Below are 14386 nucleotides of genomic sequence, written 5' to 3' on the forward strand. Positions count from 1 at the left end.
TGTAATTTGAGAAGTGGAAAAAGCTTGGGCGTGGGAGTCAGAGGATCTGGATTCTAATCCCAGCTCTGCCAATTGTTTGCTGTGTGACCTTGGGCAAGTTACTTAACTTCTCTGTGCCTGAGTTTCCTCAGCTGTAAAATGGGAATTAAATACTCATTCTCCCCCCTACTTAGACTGTGAGCCCCATTTAGGACAGGTGACTGTCCAACCTTACTAACTTGCATCTGTCACAGTGCTTGATGCATAGTAAGCGTTTAACAAATATCACAGTTATGATTATTGGCAGAGAGCCGTGGCCAAGAAAGCAGTATCTTGGGATGGAGCCCTGAGCCCAGGGTTTGGCACGTGTCGGGGCTGGGGGTGGAGGTGGGAGGGAGGGGGAAATTCATTGCAAAACCCTCCCTTCCCACCCGCTTCCCTCAGGGCATCTCTCTTGGGGTTGATCAGATACGATGGGGTGGATGGGGGACTTCCGTGGGCGGAGCCAGGGGTCTGGGAATGAGGGGCTCCCTGACCCTCCTAATCATGACTCCACTTTGACACCTCCCCCCCCCCCCCGCACCCCCCGCAGCCACTGATCAAATTAAATGGGAGCGGCGGCGACGACGACGGCGGCGGCGGCGCCGCGCCCGGCAGTTGATTAGATCGGAAAATGCCAGATTTCAATATGTTATCATGGGGGTGGGGATGGGGGTGGGGGAGAGGCGCGGGAGACAGACAGCGAGAGGGAGCGACAGAGTAAGAGGGGAAAGGGACAATGAGAGACACACATCCTGGAAATTCGGTGCGTTCCCTCTTTATGTCCAGGCCGGGCAGGCCGATGTTTGGGGGGAGGACGAGGGGTGGCCGGGGTACCGAACAGAGCCTCTCCCTCCCCGCCCCAAACGGAGGAGACGCAGCGAGTCGCCGCCAGCTCCTGCTCGTCCCTTGCCGGGCGATAACCAAAAACAGCTGGTGGCCCCGGCCCGGCTGCCTCTCTCTCCAGCGGCTCCGCGTTTCACTGCCCAATTCACTGCAGGACAGGGCCGAGCCGGGTCGAACCCAGCCAGGGGAGGGTAAGGGGGAGGCCGGGTGGGGCAGAAGCCATCGGTCGCCCCCAGCCACTGGTCGTTGCCCCTCCGGCCTGGCCCTCTGGAGGGTCGGCCTGGAGGGTTTAGGCTCCCAACAGAGCTCACTTATGCCAGTTCAGGGCAGAGGACGCCCGTTTCTCCATTGGGGTTCCTGCCCCGCATTCCATCGGTCTTACTTTGTGCAGAGGACTGTACCGAGCGCTTAGGAGAGTGCCTTTGGTTAAGGAAACACAACCCCTGTTCTCACAGCAGTTTACAGTCTAGCAGGGGAGACAAACGCTGTAAAATAAATGTCGGTGGGGAAGAAATAAAGGCTGGAGATATGTACAGTCGTGCTGCGGGTGGAGTAGAGGGTGCGGACTCATTCATTCAGTCGTATTTATTGAGCCTTTACTGTATGCAGAGTTCTAAAAGGGTAAAAGCACAATACAGCAATAAAGGGAGATGATCCCTGCTCACAAGGTGCTCACAGTCTAGAGGTGGGGAAACAGACATCAGTAGAGATAAACAGGCATGAAGACATCAATACAAGCAATCGGGCATCAATATAAATAAATAAAATTACAGATCTATACATAGGTGCTGTGGGGCCGGGAGAGGGGGAAGAACAAAGGGAGCGAGCCAGGGTGACACGGGAGTGGGAGATGAGGAAAAGTGGAGCTTAGTCTGGGAAGGCCTCAGGTGCTTGGGTGCCACAGTAAGGAGTGAAGGTAAAGTTGGGCAGATAAGAAATTAGTCCGGGGCCAGGGGAGGACTGAGGACAGCAGAGTTCTGCCTTATGTGGGCGGGGAGGGATCTGTAGGCAAGGAAAGAGGGTGTGAGCATGGAGTCGATAGCAAGAGAGGCGAGAGCGAGGCTCAGTGCGGAGGTCAGCCTTGGAGGAGCAAAGAGTGAGTGTGCGGGCCGCCGAAGGGCGGGCTGGTAGTGGGGGCGGAGTGTGGAAGGGAGGATAAGGAAAGGGGCCCGAGCTGATTGGTGGAGTCCCCTCCCGGCAGTGCCCAGCCCCAGCGACATCATGGTCCTTCCCCCTCTGCTCCCAGAGCTGGTGCCCCGGTCGCCAGCTGGGCACCGGGGGTGGGGGAGGGGCGGGGGCAGACCGACACCTGGCGTTTTCTCCCCGCCCCCGCCATAAACCCTGCTCCCGATGTGAGTTGGGCGTCCGCTGGGGAGGGCAGACGCAGGTTGAGAGGGGCCGGGATTGCGGTGGGACGAGGCCGGGAAGGAGGTGGGCGAGGGATGTCGGAATTGCTGTTCCCCCAAGTCCCGCCCACACCAGGGCGAGGGGTGGGCAAGGGACCTCGGAAGTGCCGTTTTCCCAAGTCCCCCCACACCAGGGCGAGGAGCCCCGTTGGAGCTGGAGGGCGGCAGGTTCAGCACCATCAGCAGGAAGCACTGCCCCTCTCGCCCCCTCCCCCCCGCCCAGCAAGGGTTGAGCGCGGGAGTCAGCTGTTGTTGGGTAGGCCGTGCCGGCACACTGGGGGAGAGTTAAGGGTGGAGAAGGGACAGTCAGCTTTTATTGGGTGGGCCGTGCTGGGTCACTGGGGGAGAGTCAGGGTTGGAGAGGGGAGAGTCAGAGGTGTTGGATCATCCTTTCTAGCTCACTGGGGGAGAGTCAGGGAGGGAGAGGGGCGAGTCGGAAGTGTTGGACGGTCCATGCTGGATCATGGGAAAAGGGTCATGGACGGAGGAGGAAGAGTCAGGGCTCGTTGGATGATCTGTGCTGGGTCATTGGGAAAGAGTCAGGGGTGGAGAGGAGAGAGTCAGGGTATCGACTGGTCCGTGCTGGGTCCCGGGCAGAAAGAGTCAGCGATAGAGCGGGGAGAGGACGGGATTGTTAGATGATTCATCCCCAGCCATAAGGGTAGAACCAGGGCTGAGTGCCTGGGGAGTAGGACTGGGCTGTGGCCGGGATAGGTTAAAAGCGATGTTCAGTGAAACCTCCCCCTGCCTCTCCCCCTTTTCCTCGGAGCGTGTCCGAGTGTGTGCGTGAGTGTGTGTGTCCATGGCCGTTCCCCCATCAAAAGAGCCCCCCGGACGTCACCCTATCTGCCGGAGAAAAGGAGAGAGACCGATCCTTTCCTCGCCACCTCCTCCCTTCGCCGCCTCCCGCCCCCACCCCGCTCACCCCCGGGAGGGCTCAGGTGCAGAAGTGGCGCCTTGACGTAGGGGGAGGGCTCTTCATCATGCTCCCTCCCCCCGCCCCGGGCGGTGTCCCCTGGAGTCTCTGCCTCCCTGCACCGCCCCCGGGGGCGACCCTCGGCTCCCAGACCCCGAGCCAGCTTCTCCCTGCAGGCCGCAGGGTGGGGAGCCGCGGGGAGGCGGAGTGGAGAGCGGGGACGGGGGAGAGGTGGCCTGTGGAGGGGCCAGTCTGCTCCCGACCTTGAGAACTGTGGTCCCCCTCTTGCACACCTTTCCCACCCCCGGGGCTCAGTAAATACTATTGATTGATTGACTGACTGACTGTTCTTTCGTTTCCTCACCCTATTTCCCTCCCGACTACATCACCCTTGAGTCCTTTAACCTATCCCCTGCCACCAGCACTTAATATTCCTTAGACTATGAGCCTGGAAAGGGTCAGGGACTGTGTCCCACCTGATTATGCCAGGGTTTCATACCGTACTTGACACAGAGTAAATGCTTATCAAATACATCCATTATTATGTACATATATTTATTTTCACGTCTGTCCCCCATTAGATTGTAAGATCCTTGAGGGCAAGGTTTGTGGGGTGCCTATTACTCTATTGTATTTTCCCAAGCCTTCAGTGCAGTTCTTTGATCACAGTAATAGCTCAATAAATACTATTGCTTGAGTGATTACAATAGAGTTGGGCTAATCCTGGTGATACGTCTTAACTACTTACTATGTGCCAAATTCTAAGGGAGATGATCAGATTGGATACAATCCCTAATCCTAACTATGGAGAGGCAGCTGGTTTAGTGGAAAAAGCACAGGCTTGGGAGCCAAGGACATGGGTTCTAATCCCGACTCCACCACTTGTCTGCTGTGTGACCTTGGGCCAGCCACTGAATTTCTCTGTGCCTAAATTACTTCATCTGTAAAGTGGGGATTAAGACTGTGAGCCCCATGTGGGAAAACCTGATTACCTTGTATCTACTCCAGTGCTTAGAACAGTGCTTGGCACATAGTAAGTGCTTAACAAATAATTGCTGTTATGCTGAGTGGCCCTGTGCCTTAGTTTCCTCATCTGTTATTCTTCCATAATCGACAGACCATCACTCTTCCCATCTTCAAAGCCTTATTAAAATCACGGTGATATGTATTGAGGGCTTACTCGGTGGATAGTGGATAGAGCACGGGCCTGAGAGTCAGAAGAACCTGGGTTCTAATCCAGACTCCACCACATCTGCTGTGTGACCTTGGGCAAGTAACTTCCCTTCTCTGTGCCACAATTACCTCATCTTTAAATTGGGGTTAAGAGTGTGAGCCCCATGCAGGACAGAGACTGTGTCCAACCTGATTAACTTATATCTACCCCAGCGCTTAGAACAGTGCTTGGCACATAATAAGCACTTAGAAAGTACCATAATTATTAATTATTATTTGTGCAGAGCACGGTACTAAGCCCTTGGGAAGGAACAATACTCTCCCTGTCTCAAGTAGCTTGCAATCTAATCGGGAAGAGAGATATTAAAATAGATTACAGGTTAGGGAAGGAACTGAATAAAATAATATGTAGGTGGGTGCTGGATGTCCATGGGGTAAATGCTTAGAGGGTCGGACTCAGTACATAGGAGAGGCAGTAGAGTGGGAAAATAGGGTGTAGAGGGATGAGAACTTAGTTCAGGAAGGCCTCCTGGAGGAGATATGATGGTAGTAAATCTTTGAAGATGAGAATATCTGTTGTATATGAAGGGAGAGGGAATAACAGGCAGGAGGGAAGGTGTGAGCAGAGGGTTGATGGAAGGTGAGGTGAGAGCAAAGGACAGGGAGCAGGTGAGTGTTTGAGTTGCAAAGTGTGTGGCCTGGATTGTAGTAGGAAGGGATCAAGGATAAGTAAGGGGGAGAGAGCTGAGTGAGGGCCTTCAATTTAATCATTCATTCAGTCAGTCGTATTTATCGAGCACTTATGGTGTACACAGCCCTGTACTAAGCGCTTGGAAAGTACAATTCGGCAACAGAGATGATCCCTACCCAACAACGGGCTCACAGTCTAGAAGGGGGGAGACAGACAACAAAACAAAACAAGTAGGCAGGCATCAGTAGCATCAGTATAAATAAATCAAATTATAGATATATACACATCATTAGTAAAATAGAGTAATAAAATAATAAATATATTTAGAGAGAAATGCTATGGGGTGGGGAGGAGGGTAGAGCAGAGGGCGGGAGTAGGGGTGATGGGGAGGGGAGGAGGAGCAAGGCTCAGTCTGGGAAGGCCTCCTGGAGGAAGTGAGCTTTCAGTAGGGCTTTGAAGGGGGGAAGTGTGCTAGTTTGGCGGATGTGAGGAGGGAGGGCATTCCAGGCCAGAGGTAGGACGTAGGCCAGGGGTCAATGGCGGGACAGGTGAGAACGAGGCACTGCGAGAAGGTTAGTGGCACCCGATGGTGAGGAGTGTGTGCTTGATGTGAAGATGATGGGCAACCATTGGAGGCACTTGAGGAATGGGAAGACTTGTGCAGGATGATTTTTTTAGGAAGATGATCAGAAGTATGGACTGAAGAAGAGGAGAGGCTGGAGGCAGGGAGGTCAGTGAAGAGTCTAAATTTTAATGGAGAAGAAGGAGTGAATTCTGGAGCTGTGGAGATGGAATCAAGAAGATTCGATGACTGACAACATTTGGGTTGAAAGAAAGACATGATTCAAGGATAATCCCAAGGTAGTGGGCTTGTGAGACAGGAAGGATGGTAGTGTTGTTTTCAGTCATGAAAAAGTTGTGGGGAGGTGGGGGTTTGGGAGGGAAGATGAGAAGTTCAGATTTGAACATGTTGAATTTCAGGTGACAATGGGACATCCAGGGAGAAATGTCTGAAGGTTTGGGCCTGGGAGTCAGAGTGATCTGGGTTCTGATTCCAGCTCTGCCACTTCCCTGCTGAATGACTTTAGGCAAGTCACTTAACTTCACTGTGCTTCAGTGACCTCATCTGTTAAGTAAGGCTTCATTACCTGTTCTCGCTACTTAGACTGTGAGCTCAGTGTGGGACAAGAAGTGGGTCTTATCTGATTGTCTTGCATCTACCGCAGGGCTTAGTTCAGTGCTTAACTAAAGAGGATCATTGTTGTTATTATTATTATCATTATTATTATGCAGATAGTAGGGATAGAATCGTGTGTGTGAGCATCTGGGTATTCATTCAGTCGTATTATCGAGCACTTATTTTGTGCAGAGCACTGTCCTAAGCGCTTGGAAAGTACAGTTCGGCAACGGATAGAGACAATCCCAACCCAACAAGGGACTCACAGTCTAGAAGGGGAAGACAGACAACAAAACAAAACAAGTAGACAGATATGTGCTGGGCAGATACATGGAGCTGAATGGATCGGGGGTGGGGTGTGTGTGTGTGTGTGTGTGTGTGTGTGTCTGTGTTTGTGTCTGGCACTGGCAAAGTCAGGCAGAGCTGGTGGCCCAGGCAGGACTTCGTCCCCAGGTGGGACGAGCGCCCTCCTGGAGTCTGAGGAGAGGCGAAAGGGCCACGGCTCCACGCGTGGGGTTTAACCTCGGGTTGGGCAGGCGAAGGGCTCGAGCCTCCGCCTCTATGTGTCACCCGAGTGGGGAAGCTCACGCAGGAGGCGCCGCGGGAGCATCCGCGGCCCGGTTGCCGTGGGAACTGATGGAGAGCCACCGCGCAGGCGCGCTGGGCCGGGAGGCGGGGGGGGGGGCGGGGCCCCGGCTCTGCTCCTCCCCCCTCCGGTGGAAGCACCGCTCGGGGTCCGGGCCGGGACCTCTCGACCCCCCGCCCCCCCCCACTCCGGCCTCCGCCTTCTGGCCTCCCCCCTGCCCGTTTCTAGGGTCCCCGGGACAGCCGGGTTTATGCCGCCCTCTCCCCGGGGTGATGGCTCCCCATGACTCCCCGACTCCTCCCCTGTCTCAGACGGGCGAGCCGAGGTGGCGGGGGGCCGGCCAGCCCCGGGCCACCCCGGGCCACCCCTGCCGCTCCCCCCTCGCCACCCCTCTCAGTCCCCGCAGCCCCTCGCGGCTCCCCGCAGCTTCTCGCCCAACGCTCACCAAGGAGGCTCCCTGGAGAAGTCCAACTTGGGCAAGTCGGGTGGAGGATGGGCCTGGAGGCGGGGACAGGGGGCGGATTCTCCGGGGCGGGCGGGCACGGGCAGCTCCGGGAGACAATCCCTTGGAGAAGCGGGTCCCCTTGGCGACCTGATCCCCCCTCGACCAGGCTCCCGCCCCCCGCCCCTCCCCACGGGCACAGGTGGCACGGGATGGTTGTGGCCCGGACGGGCAGCGCCGATCCTCGGACAGGCACCTGCAGGCCGGGCCTCAGGGCCCGGGGTTAGGGATAGAGGAGGGAGGCGCTCGCTCTTTCTCCCTTTTCTCTGTTGCTCCCCTCTCTGTCCCTCTGGCCCCTTCCCCCTGCCCCCCTCCTTCGACCCTAGCATATGGGTGGGCTCTCAACTATGGGGACGAAGGCTTCTCGATAGAGTGGGGATTCGGAGGATGGGGTGAGGTTGCGGGGGATGAAGTGGGGGTGTCCTGTTTTTTTCCAGCTCCCTGGAGCTCCCCTACCTCCCCGGCCGGGCAAAACTACCGTCTGGCGTGGGCGGGGGGTGCGGATGACACTCCCCAGCTCCACGGGGTGCTGTCACCATGGCAACCAGAGAGGGCTGAGCGGATCCAGGAGGAAAGTGCTCCTCCCTTCCCGCCCCCTATTCCCCTCCTATCTCCGAACCCTCATCGGGCCCCATCCCAGCCCCCATCCCACTTTCGCTCTAGCCCCATCCACGGTCCAGTACTCTTCACTCCCTTCACTCCATTTCCATCATACCCCCCCCGCCCCCGCCACTGCCCAGTTCAGGATGCCCTCTGGACTAACCCACCTCTCTCCCTGCCCCACCCTCACCCACAGCTCAGCTCCTTTCCCTTCCCCTTCTCAGTCATTCCTCCCAGCTTCCTTTCAGGTAGGGAATCACGGAATAACAGAGATCTGGGAACGTCCTAGACAATCAGGAGTATTGGCAGAGAACAGCAAACTCCTAACTTCTCCATTTTCTGAGGGGAGGAAGGGGTGAGGGTCCCCAAATCCCATCCTTCTCAGGGTTCAGTGGTCCCGGAAACACTGCTGCTTACAGGAATGGAGCCAAGGATCCAAGGATAACGAAGGATAAATGGAAATGCTGTAGAATTCCAAGGTACAGTATGCCTCCCAATTACCTGCATTGTGGATCATCTACCCCGGGCAGGTTCTCCTGCTGCCCTGAATTGACCACCCTATGTTGGTCCTCCTCTCCTCCAAGCCCTGGATTAACTGCCCTATGAGCATTCTCTCCCCCCACCTCCACCCCCCAAAAAATAGCTGCACATGTCCAGAAATGTTTCCCTCTTTCTGAACGCTGATCTTAAGGATCTGTCCAGGCTCAAGGACTCGAGAGATATGGGAACCTGGAATCTTTTCTTTCGAACCGGACATCGTTCCTTCCCGAGGGAGAGACTTGGGTCCTTTAAAAGCTGAGTTTGGAGGCAAGCCTGTGGACCGGTGATTGGACATGCGTATGGGTGCGTTATCCTCCCTGTTCAATGTTCAGTGAAGTTACTGGCTGGGGCCTAGGTGGAGGTGGGAGGAGGCCCGGCTGGCTGGTCCAACCCCCTGTGGCCTCCCCAGCCTGGACGGCCCCCCACCAAAATTCATACGTGTTTCTGGTGAACTTGGGCCCCTTGGTCTTCCATTGTCCAGGGAATGTGTTGTATCTGGGGGTGTGGGGTCACTCAGGGCAGACAGCTCTGGAATCAAATGTTTCCCTCGTGGCCCTGGAAGAAGTTGAACTACCCACTGGGCTCCAGGGGTGTCCGCCTGCTCCGGGTGGTGTTCCTGCTTGTTCCTTAGACTCAGCTCTTGACTCTGAGCTCTCGTTGTTCTCCTCTGCCCCTACCCACCCCTCCTCAGAATGGACCTGGCCGACTCAGGTTACCTGAGCTCTGCTTTGGCATGTAGGAAGCACTTAATGCACCCCAATAATAATAGTACTACCGATGATATTTGTTAAGTGCTTACTATGTGTCAAGCAGCAGTGTTCTAAGCCCTGGGGTGGATACAAAGGATTCAGGTGGGACACAGCCCCTGTCCCACACGAGGCTCCCCATGTAAGTAGGAGGGAGAAGAGGATCAACTCTTCAGGTCGCTCTCCTCCTGGGAGAGCTTCCATCCTGATCGAACTGAGGGGCAGGTTCCCAGTGGCTCCTGGACACACAGTCAGTCAATCAATTGTATTTACTGAGCACTTACTATCTGCAGACAGAGCACGATACTAGGGAGAGTACAATGATTCTATTTGTCTCTTCTGATGCTATGATGCCTTTCTACTTGTTTTGCTTTGTTGTCCGTCTCACCCTTCTAGACTGTGAGCCTGTTGTTGGATAGGGATTGTCTCTATCTGTTGCCGAATTGTACTGTCCAAGTGCTTAGTACAGTGCTCTGCACACAGTAAGCGCTCGATAATACAATTGAATGAATGAATGAATGTAACAATATAACAGATGTATTCCCTGCCTGCAACAAGCTTACAGTCTAGAGGCTCACACTCACAAACATGCATTAGCGCACATAACGTGCATGCACACACCTTTAGCACACTCCCTAGACCCACTGCCTTTCTTCTACTTTCCCCGGGCTGCTTCTCAGCCATGGCCCTGAGGGGCTGCCGGGGGCCAGTGTCCTGGTCTGTCTCTTCTGCTTCCTTCTCCCCTCCCCCGTTTTCTCCTTCCACTCCCTCTTCCTCCCCATATCATTTTCCCCCGTCTCTCCTCTGTCTCACTAGGAACCGGAGCTGCCTAATAATGATGATGATAATAATACTATTTAGGTGTTTACTATGTGCTAAACACTGGAGGAGATATAATGCAATCAGATAAGACACAGTGTCTGGCCACACAGTCTAAATCTGTTATTTTGTTTATTTGTATTGATGCCTGTCTCCCATCCTCTAGACTGTAAACTCGCTATGGGCAGGGAATGTGACTGTTTATTGTTGTATTGTACTCTCCCAAGCCCTTAGTACAGTGCTTGCTAAATAACAGCAACTGAATGAATAAACGGAAGGGCAAACAGGTATTTAATTACCACTTCACAGGTGAGGGAACTGAGGTACAGAGAAGTTAAGTGCCTTGCCCAAGGTCCCAGAGTAGGTAAGTGGTGGAGCTGGGATTAGAACCCAGGTTTCCTGATGCCTCGGGTCCTGAGGCCCGGGCTCTTTCCACCAGTCCTGGCCCTGCTTCTCAAACTGCGGGCTGCAGTCTCGCCGCACCCAATGGCTGTGTCAGGGCATCCTGGGCCTTGAGTCCTGAGCAATCTCTGCTGGATCCTCGCTGATTCCCTCGTCGTTTCGGGGCCCCCTCTCCCCGACTGCCCCCACAGGCCCGGACCGGTATCCTTGTAGCCCACCTGTCTCCACTCGAGCCTCAGCCCCCCGGCCCCAGCGCACCCCCAGGGACTGCGACTTAGACCTTTAGCTGGAAGAACGGCAAGGAGGTGGCAAAGAGAACAGACCCTCCAGCTCCTCCTCAGCTCCCAACAAGGAGCCGAGCGACCCGCAGGAAGCCCGTGTCTGGAGCAGGGCCGGGGCTGGGCAGGGGTTGAATGCCGAGACGGAGCTGAGGCTAGGATTGGGAACGGGCCATGAGCTGGTTGGGTCGGGGTCTGGGCCTGGGAGCTCTCATAGATGGGTCGTCGCCCCTGAGGTTGCAGGGGGAGGACCTGAGGGAGGACCGGCGGAGGGCCCGGGGAGAATCACTCGAATCGAGATCCCGGGGGAGGAAACTGGAGTCGGAACCCGGGGAAAACCCAGGAGGCAGGGGGAGGCGGGGGGCGTGGGGGGGAGGCGGTGCTCCCGACGCTCCTCCACTCCCGCCTCTAGGTTCGGGAGACCCCCTGGAGTTCTCCCCTCCTTTCCCACTGTTCTCTCCTTCGCTCTCGCCCCTTCCACCCGCTTCCCAGTCTTCCGGCTTTCGTCCGCCAGCGCCCGGAGCAGCGGGAACAGCGGGAGCAGCAGGAGGCCGGGGCTGCCTCGCCCCGCGGGAATCCTGGAGTTCCCCTCTCCTAGCAACCCCCACCCCGCACTCCTCCTCCCACGCCGACAGCTCCGCCGGCACTAATGGGTCCCCGGCGGCGGGGACGGGGCCTGGTCCGGGGCCCGGGCCCACGCCTGGGGCAGTTCAGTGGTCGGACCTGGAACCCGGAGAGGTTCCGCCTTAGAAGTCGCTGTCCTTCCCAAGACCCCTGGGAGAAGGAATGAAATCTCGTTCAGGTCCCTTGCCCCCCCCGCCCCGCATCCCCACCCCCGAGCGGTTCCCCGGGACCGGAGGACAAGGCCGGGGGGGCGGGTTGGGGGGGCGGAGGGGGGCAGGGGGCAGTGCCGCCTAGCGGCCGTCGGACCCGGGGCAGGGGCTTCCCCCCCACCCCCACCCCCACCCCCACCTCCAGACCTCCCCATCTCCCCTCTCAGGGTTGAGCCAGAAGGCGGGAGGGTTTGAAGTCGGATCTGGGAGACGCTTCGTCTCAGACCCCGTCCTGATTAACATGCAGACTGCAGACTCCGACTCCGCAAACAAGGTCACTGCAGGGGGAAGATCAGCCGAGACCGAGCGCAGGAATGTAAGCCGATTAATATTCCAACCCAGCCCAGCCCCCAGCCCAGCCCCCAACCCAGTCTCACCCTGTCCCTGCCTCTGCCCCATCTCTCAGCGCTCATCCTGTCTCTCCCCTTGGACTGGCAGCCCCTCGAGGGCAAGGACCGCATCTCCTCTCTCTCTGTCCCTCCCCCCGCACCCAGCATAGCGTGAATGGCTATGTGTTTGTGTGGGTGTATGTGTGTCTGCGTGGACTATGCCCCCCCCCCCCATTAGGTAACCTCCCTCAAAGGCAGGAACCCTGCCTGCTCCCCGCTGGGTGGGAGGTTGAGGGGGAGAGAGGGGGAAGGGAGGAAGAAGGGGAAGAGGGAGCGCAGCAGGCGGCGTGGTTGTCCGGCACCGGGCGCCGCGCTTGTCCGACCGCTGTCGGCGGGGAGGGGGCGGCGGGCGGGAAATTCACCCATCCAGCCACTCCCCCGCCTCCCCCCAACAGCTGCGAGGACGTAAAGGGGAGGCTACACCTTTTCGGAATCAATCAGACACTCGTATTTATTGAGCGCTTACTGTGTGCAGAGTTCTATATTAAGCAATTGGGAAAGTACAGCAGGACAGTACAATAGACACATTCCCTGCCCACAGCGAGTCTACAGTCTAGTCGGGGGAGACAGAAATCTAGAGAGACCCAGACTAAAGGCAGTCAGGGAGGGGGATACATATACGCAGAGATAATGAACCAACGACAGAGACAAAGGCACACACAAAGGCAGAGGGAGAGACGACAGGCCGAAGACAGGTAGCCACGGGGCTCGGTGATGGGGAGAATGGGAAAGGAGAGGGCGAGCCGTCCAGAAACTCCGGTCCGGCCGGGCCCCGCGGACGATGGGTCAGTGTCTGAGGCAGTGGTGGGCCGGCGGCAGCGGAAACCGCGATACCAATATAATAATGTTGGTATTTGTTAAGCGCTTACCATGTGCCAAGCACTGTTCTAAGTGCTGGGGTAGATACAAGGTAATCAGTTTGTCCCATGTGGGGCTCACAGTCTTCATCCCTATTTTCCAGTTGAGGTAACTGAGGCACAGAGAAGTTAAGTGATTTGCCCAAGGTCACATCTGACAAGTGACAGAGCCGGGATTAGAACCCACGACCTCTGACTCCCAAACCCAAGATCTTTCCATTAAGCCACGTTGCTTCTCCAGGGATAAAATTATGGTACCTGTTAAGCACTTACTATTTGCCAGGCACTGTTCTAAGCCTGAGGTAGATACAAAGTAATGGAGTTGGACGCAGTCCATGTCCCACATGATGGGGCTCACGGTCTTAATCCCCATTTTACAGATGAGGTACCTGAGGCACAGAAAAGTTACGTGACTTGCCCCCGGTCACACAGCAGACAAGTGTAACTGTAATTTATTCACTTATATTAATGCCTGTCTCCACCTCTAAGACTTTAAGCTCGTTGTGGGCAGGGAATGTATCTATTTATTGTCATACTGTATTCTCCCAAGCGCTGGGTACAGCTTTTTCCACACAGGCTCAGTAAATACGATTGAATGAATGAAAAGCGGCAGGCCGGGATTAGAACCCAGGTCCTTTAGACTCCCGGCTACGTGCTCTATTCACTAGACCACGCTGCTTCTCTAACCAACCTTGTTGCTGGTGATGGGACCCTGACAGCGAGTTACAGCGGAGAAGACTTGGGGTCGCGGGGGACGGGAGGGGAGGCCAAGGACAATTAAATCTCCTCTGCCCCCGCCTGACGCGCCCACCCCACTCCAGGGCGGGAGGCGGTCCGGGGGTCCGGGGGTCCAGCCCTGCCCCTGGCCCGAGTCCAGCCCCGGCTGCTGCGTCTCCGGCCCCCTCGGTTTCTGGGGACCCTTGGGCTACTGGTGCAGCTGGGCCATGCGGCTTTGGGGGGCTGGGGGAGGGACGGCTCCGGCCCTCAAGGGGGGCAGCACCCCGTCTGCGCCTCCCACCGCCCCCGGGAGCTCCGGTCTCGGGGGCGGAGGGACGACGACGAGCTCAGCTCCCGGTCTCCACAAGGAACAAAATCCCCATCCGGCCGAAGCCTCCCTGTTCTCTCCCGCTCCCCGGCTCTGGCCAGACGGCTAGGCTCTATTTAACAATTTTGATGGTAGTGATGCCTGTCCACTTGTTTTGTTTTGTTGTCTTTCTCCCCCTTCTAGACTGTGAGCCCGTTGTTGGGGAGGAATCGTCTCTCTCTGTTGCCGAATTGTACTTTCCAAGCGCTGAGTCCAGTGCTCTGCACACAGTAAGCGCTCAATAAATACGACTGAATGAATGAATGGTGAACCTGGGTTCCGGGGGAGGGGGTTGCGTGAAGGGAGACTTGCCCCCTCTCCTCCCGCACCCGGACATCTCCCCCTCCCCAACACCACCAATCGTCTGGGGGTGCCATCTCCACACAAAGAGAGGATGGAGGGACAGTCGGAGAAGAGTCAGAGAGCACTCAGAGGGGCAGAGAACAGAAGATACCAAGAGAGACGATCGATCGATCGATGGGAGGATTGATCGGTCGATGGAAGGATGGACTGATTCTGGGCA

General features: G+C 56.5%; 1 long non-coding RNA gene across 1 annotated transcript; it reads left to right on the forward strand.

The window, feature by feature from the left end:
• The first annotated feature begins 8092 nt into the window (after positions 1-8092).
• LOC114817213 lies at positions 8093-14046 on the forward strand. Its single transcript, XR_003765056.2, has 3 exons — positions 8093-8394; positions 11701-11849; positions 14008-14046. It is a non-coding gene; the product is annotated as an uncharacterized LOC114817213 (long non-coding RNA).
• The last annotated feature ends 340 nt before the right edge of the window (positions 14047-14386 follow it).

The sequence above is a fragment of the Ornithorhynchus anatinus genome, chromosome 16 (genome assembly GCF_004115215.2).
Source record: "Ornithorhynchus anatinus isolate Pmale09 chromosome 16, mOrnAna1.pri.v4, whole genome shotgun sequence".
Classification (NCBI taxonomy): Eukaryota; Metazoa; Chordata; class Mammalia; order Monotremata; family Ornithorhynchidae; genus Ornithorhynchus; species Ornithorhynchus anatinus.